Here is an 8157-nt window from a genome sequence, read left to right on the forward strand (position 1 = left end):
GAACCTGGGTGAAGCCGGGAGGAAACGCCCTAAGCCTGTGGCACGTGTCCGCTGCTACTCGAGGAGTTATTCTGAATGCAGCACCACTCAGCAGAGCCAACCGTGGCTCCGTTTCCTGCTCTCCCGCCCCAGTGGGCCGCACCATGGCTGAACTGCAGGCAGAGCCACCGCGCAAGAGACAAGCCGCAAACCGGCTCGGTGCTAGGCCCAGGCTGGTGCTGGGGTTAGCTCAGTGAACGCGATTGTGTAGTCCAGCCCGCTTGGAACGTCCTGTCTAAAAATGGATTCTGATAAATAAAGAGGATGTCTTAGGAAATAAGCTCAGAGGTGCTTGTCTTTTTAAGGCCTGTGTTCCTAATCAAAACAAAAAAAAAATGTTTCAGTTGAGACTCCTTACAAAATTTTTCCTGTTGTGGTCCCTGCTTCCTGGGCAGATTCGGTAGCTGGAAGTTTCCCTAACAAACTTTTCCCCATTATTTATTCCTGTGAGTCAGTTTTATTTAACCAAGGCAGAGTAATGTCTGAGAGCTAGTGAGCCCCGTTAAGGGACTTGCTTACCTCAAATAAGGTATTTCGCAGTTATAAGGATCCCCAGAGTTTCCCGTTGTGAGCATGTAGAGTGAGAAGAGAGAAGAGGGCCAAAATCTGAGCCCTGGGGAGCACTTAAGGGACAGAGGAAGAGAGCCTGAGAAGGAATGATCAGAAGGAGAGGAGAACCAAGAGTTTGGTGTCAGAGTAAGGGAGAGAAGGGCTTAAATGAGTGAAAGGCTGACAGTGACAAATGCTGGGAAGGAGTCAGGTAGGGTTGGTCCTGAAAAGTGTCAAGAGGATTTTGTGTTCTGACAAACATTCGACGGATAAAAGAGAAAGTCAGAAATCAAATTTGGGAGGGCACAGTTGGACTGTTGTGGGCATAAATCCAATAGCATGTGGGTTTGTACCTTGTACCTTGTTAGGTGAAAGGAGGGCACTGTCATTTCATGATCTAATATTGTAGAAAACTTGTGCCACCTACTTTGGATAAATTGAATTGTTACGGAGATTGTACCCCATGTTAAGAAGTGAAGAAGTGAAGTTGAAAAGATAATTGGAAAATTGGAAGTGAAAATTCTTTATGCTGTAGAATGAAACAGACGTTATTCTCCTCACCTGGAATAGCCACCATTTATGCATCTACAATTTTAAATCTTACCCATCCTTTGAGGTCTGTCTCTAAGATGCTGTCTCTGACTGCATCAGTTCCCACCCATCTCCCTGCTCTTGACTACTCTGGTTAGAGATGAGGTCCTTAATCAGTTGGCCAAGGCACACTGGTGTGCCTGGAACCACCAAAATATGATGACCAATTTTGCCCATAGTGTGAAATGTATTGGTTCTACAATTGATTACGCCTACTATTTCAGGGACATCTATCAGTTGGAATGTTTAGCTGAGTAGACTGGGCCATCTTGCGAGGTAAAGTGGGACTCAGCTTGAGGCATATAGAGGCATAAATTAAGCTGGCAGCAAAGAAAAGTTCCCCTTTTTTGCTGGCGCATGAAAGATCTTTGTCTTGTGAGGCTAAAAGAGAATGTGGTCAGGACAGTGCACAATTTTGCTCAAACAGCAATATAAAGTTAAAAGACAGCCAAGTGGAAAGGTCCCCTACAGAGGGATTTATAGACATCACAAAACAATGTTACCCAGTAGTGGAGTCTGCTTTGTAGTTGCTGCTATCTTATTTTAGTGTCATTTTGAATATTTAAATTTGTCTGCCACTTAAATATTAAGGTCTAATATTTGAAAGTGTGTCATGATCAGGAGGAGGTCGAGAATGTCTTATGGCTAGCATTTCTCTATTACATGTATGGTGCTCCTATTTACTCTCTGTGGCTTATGTGCTTTGACTGGAGACAAGGACCTGATTTATATTATCTTTGGTATCTCAGTGGCTACAACCCAGTACATATTTGTAGGTTGTTTATGGAAGCTGCTTTTGGCTGTTTTGCTCAGTTGGGTTAAGTTGGATTAAATCAAAGTTTGAAATTTACTCCCAGAATCCCTGGGCCAGTTGGCTTAATAATCTTACCTGGCACCTTAACCCTTTCTATTAAGTCAGTTACCTGGAAAATGAACACCTTGTGTCGGAGGACTTAATAAAAAGTCTGTCTAAATTTCTCAGAATCTACTACTAACACCAGAAAAACTGTCTAATCTGGTAGCTTCATCTTAACACAAGAACAAGTATGTCTAAGAAAACCTTAAGTTAAACCATATGTAAAGAAAATCTTAGCTTTGAAGAGCAACCAGAGGAATATTCTTATCATATATTCTAGCACAGATATTCTACAAGTTTAACTTCAGACATAGGAAACAGTCATCTCTGAAAGCAGAGTTCCAGAGTAAAAGCCTAAATTGTTGTGTAAATTATGTTTAACAAAAGATTGTCAGCTATATGGAGAAACCTTTACAAAGGTAGAAACCTTTATGGGTTTATAACTTCTAAGTTGCTATTACTGATAATTACCAATCTGTATTTAATTAGATTTTTTTTGTGTTTTTAGCTATCAATTAAATACTCATTATGTGCTAACCACTTTGTATACATGATCTCATTTAATAATCTAAACAACTCTGTAAAGTGATCATTGGTTACTTGCTTGCAGTCACAGTTATCAAGTACCAGAACCAAGATTCAATCTCAGGACTTACTTGCTCCAGAGCTCTTGTGTTTAACCCATTCTACTGGCTGCTTCAACTCATACAGCAAAGTACAAAGCAACTTACTTTACTTAGTCATTAGGGAAACCAGGCTGAGTTCATCTTTCAGAAAGATCAAAGGAGTTTGTCTTAAAAAAAGCACTTTTCAAGGTGATATATCATCAAGGGCTCCTCATGATGAAACAATGACTCAGTTTATCTCCAGCACATCAAGGTCATCAAAGGTCCCAGGGTGCCTTATTCACTGTTCAACAGCAAGTCACAAAGGGTCTCCCATGCATCCCATGCTGCCTAAGATGGATAACATCCCAGGTTTCTCCAATATTTCCTGCGACTGGTTGTGAGGAGATTCACACAGCACACCATGAAGCAGGATCCAGTCATCAAACAATGCCAGAAACATTCCCTGATACACAGTGCACTTTGCAGTGTATCAAAGGTGGGGAGTGGAGGGGTGCCAGGAGTGATTTAATTCAGAGGTTCTGTTGGGAATAGGATAGGCTGACCTTTCCAATCTCCTTGTCAATTTTCACTACCTCTAATGAAAGGGCTTTGGAACTAGGTTAATAAATTAGTTTCTCAACACCTGCTACCAATAGTCTCAACTATCAACCATCCAGTGAAACCACTGAAGGGAAAATATATTTACCTAAGTAAATACCTAAGTTCTAAATTTCCTATGAATATTGTAGAATCCTACATAAGCATATGAAAACATGTAATATATATTTGTCTCCAAATCTTCTGGGGTTACCTTTTATTTTAATGTATAAATATCAAGTTCCTATTTCATGTAATTGTAGGAAGTACAGTATCCTTCAGAGTATTCTGATGATTTCTATAGCGGTATTAACTTCTCTGGTGGCTTCCTGTCACCTCTCACTCTAAATTCCCATTCCTGGCTCTATCCCTCAGTTCCCTTATACCATCTCATCTGCAGTTGCTGTCCTTGCTTCATAACATTTTGTACCAAGTATTGACACAGACTTCTTCTCCTTGATTCTCCAAAGACTATGTAGCTTTTATGAGGAATAGGCTCAATAGGCTTGAGAATACCAGAGGGTGGGTACAGCACAGAAACAAAAAGAACTTAAATTTTGTATCAGAATTCACAATTCTGAAGGTCCCAATCATTTCTTATCACAGATAATTTCTTACTGGCTTTCATCTCCTTAGGACTCAACTAGGGGAATGGATATAAGTAAAATGGATATATACTACACATTAGTTAAAAGCAATGGACTAAATTTACATATAGCAATATAAATAGACCTAAAAACTTAATGCTGAATGAAGAAGAAAATGTGATTTATAAGACAATATCATTTAGGCAGATATTTAAAAACTGCAACTACACCACATGTTTTCGAGGATACATATATATTTAAATAAAGGTTTGAGTAGATTGGAAGGACAATACATTAAATACACTAGAGATGTGCTTCTCAGAGTTCTGAATTTTAGCATAGGAGACCATTTAGGCTATGCACTCAGTTTACTTTGTAGCTTTGTTGCCCTTAAAATTAGATCCTGGGTCTAATTTTCAACACAGTCTTCCCTGTGGCTACAGGAGACTCAATAGTGTGCCTTAAGTTGACAGCTGGCTGACCTGATCTTCTCAGTTTCCTTTTTCAGAGCTTTTAAAACAACTGCCCAAAGGCAAACAACTCAATAACTCTTACAACTGCTGTTGTCCCCATACTATTCAAGTGCCTCCAGCTATTGCATAAGCCGATGTTTCACCTCCATCTGAACCTCATCCCAGTTCACCACCAGTGAGAGTTTTTTCCTGGACCCAAAGGGCTATGTTCTTTATTCTGTTTCACCACCTTCTCTCTCTTAGAAGCAACGATAAGGGACATCCTTGCTTTATTCCTGTTTGTAAAGGGAATGCTTCCAAAGTTTTAGTTAGGTTTCATGTTGTAACTTTTTTTCTCAATGTATTGTGGAAATAGGTCCATACCAGTAAATACTTATATATAACCAATCCTCATTATTGGTGGATTCAGCTACTCATTAAAATTTATTTGTAACCCCCCAAATCAATACTCATAGTGCCTTCATGCTCATTCGTGGGCATGAGCAAAGCAGCAAAAAATTTCTCAATGTGTACATTCCCAGCTGAAGTCAAGCAAGGCAATGCTCTGCCTTCTTTTCCAGTTCGCATACTGTAAAGAAGTGCCTTTTTCACAGTCCATTTAATAGTACATTTTTGTGCTTTTTCTTGGTGACGTCACTGTTTAAAATGGCCCCTAAGTGTAGTGCTGAAGTGCTATGTAGTGTTTCTAAAAGCAAGAAAGTTATCATGCACCTTATGGAGAAAATATGAATGTTAGATAAGCTTCATTCAGACATGAGTAATAGTGCTTTTGGTCATGAGGTGAATGTTAATGAATCAACAAGGTATATTAGATAAGGTATTTTTAAACAAAAACCCACATTTCAAAAATTATGGGCTGATTGGCTGATGAAAGTATTGTGAACCAAAGGCTCACAGAAACCCAAACTTATTTCTCCTAGGAGTGATGAGTAACTATTCACCAATTCATTGTTTTCAGCAACTTTATAAAACCTAATTCCTGCAAATAACGAGAATCAACTACATATATTAAAATAAAAGAAACATTGCATGGGACATACTTCTACTACAAAATAATTTATTATTTATCTGAAACAAACTCTACATATCTAAATTACATCTCTTTAATTATGTTTCCCTGATGATTTGGATCTCAACAGTTCCTTGTTTTGTAGAATTTGCTTATACATTTATTGCAGTTATAATCTGTGTTCCATTTAAATTGTTACATAACATTTCATTTTTTAAAATATTTTTTTAATGTGGACCAGGTTTAAAGTCTTTATTGAATTTGTTACAATATTGCTTCTGTTTCTGGTTTTTTTGGCTGCAAGGCATGTGGGATCATAGCTCCCCGACCAAGGATTGAACCTGCACCCCCTGAATTGCAAGGGGAAGTCTTAACCACGGTCTGCCGGGGAAGTCCCTTATTTCATTCTTTTGTCCACTAATATTCTTTAGTGAAAAGAGGCTCTCATCATTAGCATTATGACCCACTATACTGAACATGTGTTGGCATAAAATTGATAACTGAGAATTGACCTTCCAATCTGATTTGTTGAAGCGCATAATACCATCTTTCCATTCTTCAATATTACTTAGCATCTCTTCATCAAACTCTAGGTAAAAAAAATCAAGTTTTTCAAGTAATAAAATCCATTTCAAAAGATAGTCATGGCAAGTTTCACAAAAATTATCTACGTCAAATGAGAAATTCTTTTTCATTTTTATGAGGTCCCTTTTAAAAAGTGTCTTGACACTTAAAGGGATAAACTTCATCAATTCTTAACACATTCGACAAATTTCTTTATATAGTAAGAGTACTTCAGTGACAGTGTTTACTCTTCAATTTGCATAATCCTATTGATAAACAGATGTTAAAAATTATAAACAAGAAATAAATAAGCTTCACTCACTGGATTGTTGAAAAAGTCAACAAACATTTTGAGACTTTTTCTTCAGAATTAAATAATGATTTCAGTGCTTCAAATAAACTGAGGATTCTCCCAACTGCATTTGTTAAAGAAAGCCAATGGGTTTTTCAGTTCAAGAGAATGAATAATACTGAATGTCAACAAAGTCACAAAAATCTTTTAATCACTCAGTTCAAACAGAGTAAATGTTGACTTAAGAGAGGGATTTAATGACAATTGCTTTAATGTCAATAGAAAGACATAGATGCTGTTTGAGCAGAATTATGCAGAATATGGGCAAGACAACCAGCAGATTCCAGAGAATTGTTTATGCTGCTTCACCTCTGAATAAATATTGTTTGCATCTTTATGTAAAAACCCACTAAAATTTGGATTTGTATTATCTCCACCAGAAGTTTTTTTTATTAACTCCTAACCCAATAAGATAATCTCTGCAAAAATTTGCTGTTTCTGAAGTCTCACCTAGAGTGGATCACACTCAGCCTTATATGCAACTTTTTTCATGAGAAAAAAACTGTTCATCTGAAAATGTGCTTGCAATTTTAAAATTAGAAAATTCTCTGAAAGCAGTATTTTTTTAACATCTTTATTGGAGTATAATTGCTTTACAATGGTGTGTTAGTTTCTGCTGTATAACAAAATGAATCAGCTATACATATACATATATCCCCATATCCCCTCCCTCTTGTATCTCCCTCCCACCCTCCCTATCCCACCCCCTAGGTGGTCACAAAGCACCGAGCTGATCTCCTTGTGCTATGCGGCTGCTTCCCACTAGCTATATATTTTACATTTGGTAATGTATATATGTCCATGCCACTCTCTCACTTCGTCCCATGAAAGCAGTATTTTTAAACAGTTCATTTGAGCTGAAAGTCTGATGATGATATACAGTGTGGAAAGCCATCCATTACAATTTTTTCTGTGATTATTTTATCTTCATCTGAATTTCTCTTAATCAGACAGTGTGTTATTTTATCATTTTCTTTGATATCAGTTGAGGAAATCATAAATCTCTTACGCTTAGTGCTTAGAATATGCTGGTTTATATGTGACTTTCCACTATTTTTTATATTAAATGAACAATTGCATACAGCACTAAGAACTTCAAAGGAATTTTTTCTTGTTTAATAAATGTCAATTGTTCAGAAAATTCATCATAAAATTTATACTTGTATTTTGGCATTTTGGAGTTCAAATATATATGAATAAAAAACAGATAATAGCAATCACCACAAAAATTGGAAAGACTGAATTTGATTATCTCAAAACTGCATTAGTGCATCTGTCACTCACAGTCTGAAATAATAACCAATTGTAAACTGGAGTTGAACCAGCAAAAGAGTTGTGAACTAACAACAAATTGAGCTTGAAATTTGATGCAAAAAAAGTGAACTTCTGGTTTGCTTGCAAGGGAGAGCTGTACTTGTGAGGGATATCATCCCCAAATAAAGCCAGAGTTGATCTTTTATAAGGTTTTGGGAACCTGGCATTTAGGCATTGGTGGATTTCAGAAGCAGAGGTATTTAGGAATTGATGGACTTTCAGCTGTGCTAGTGTGGTTACTGGAGTGAAGCTGGAATAGTTTTCTTGTGATAACTGTCTGGCTTTGCTGTTAGGGTAATTCTGGCCTCCTAGAATGAGTCGGGAAGCATTCCTTCCTACTCTATTTCATGCAAGAGTTTGTGAAGTATCGATAAACTATACCAGTGGAGTCATCTGGGCCTTGGCTTTTCTTTATGAAAAGATTTTTAATTATTAATTTCATTTCCTTACTTGTTGTAGGTCTATTTTGATTATCTAGTTCTTCCTGAGTCAGTTTTGATAATTTGTGTTTTTTTTGTTTTGTTCTGTTTTTTGTTTTGTTTTGTTTTTTTAAAGTATTTATTTATGGCTGTGTTGGGTCTTCGTTTCTGTACGAGGGCTTTCTCTAGTTGTGGCAAG

Source organism: Eubalaena glacialis, chromosome 4, assembly GCF_028564815.1.
Source record: "Eubalaena glacialis isolate mEubGla1 chromosome 4, mEubGla1.1.hap2.+ XY, whole genome shotgun sequence".
Taxonomy (NCBI): Eukaryota; Metazoa; Chordata; class Mammalia; order Artiodactyla; family Balaenidae; genus Eubalaena; species Eubalaena glacialis.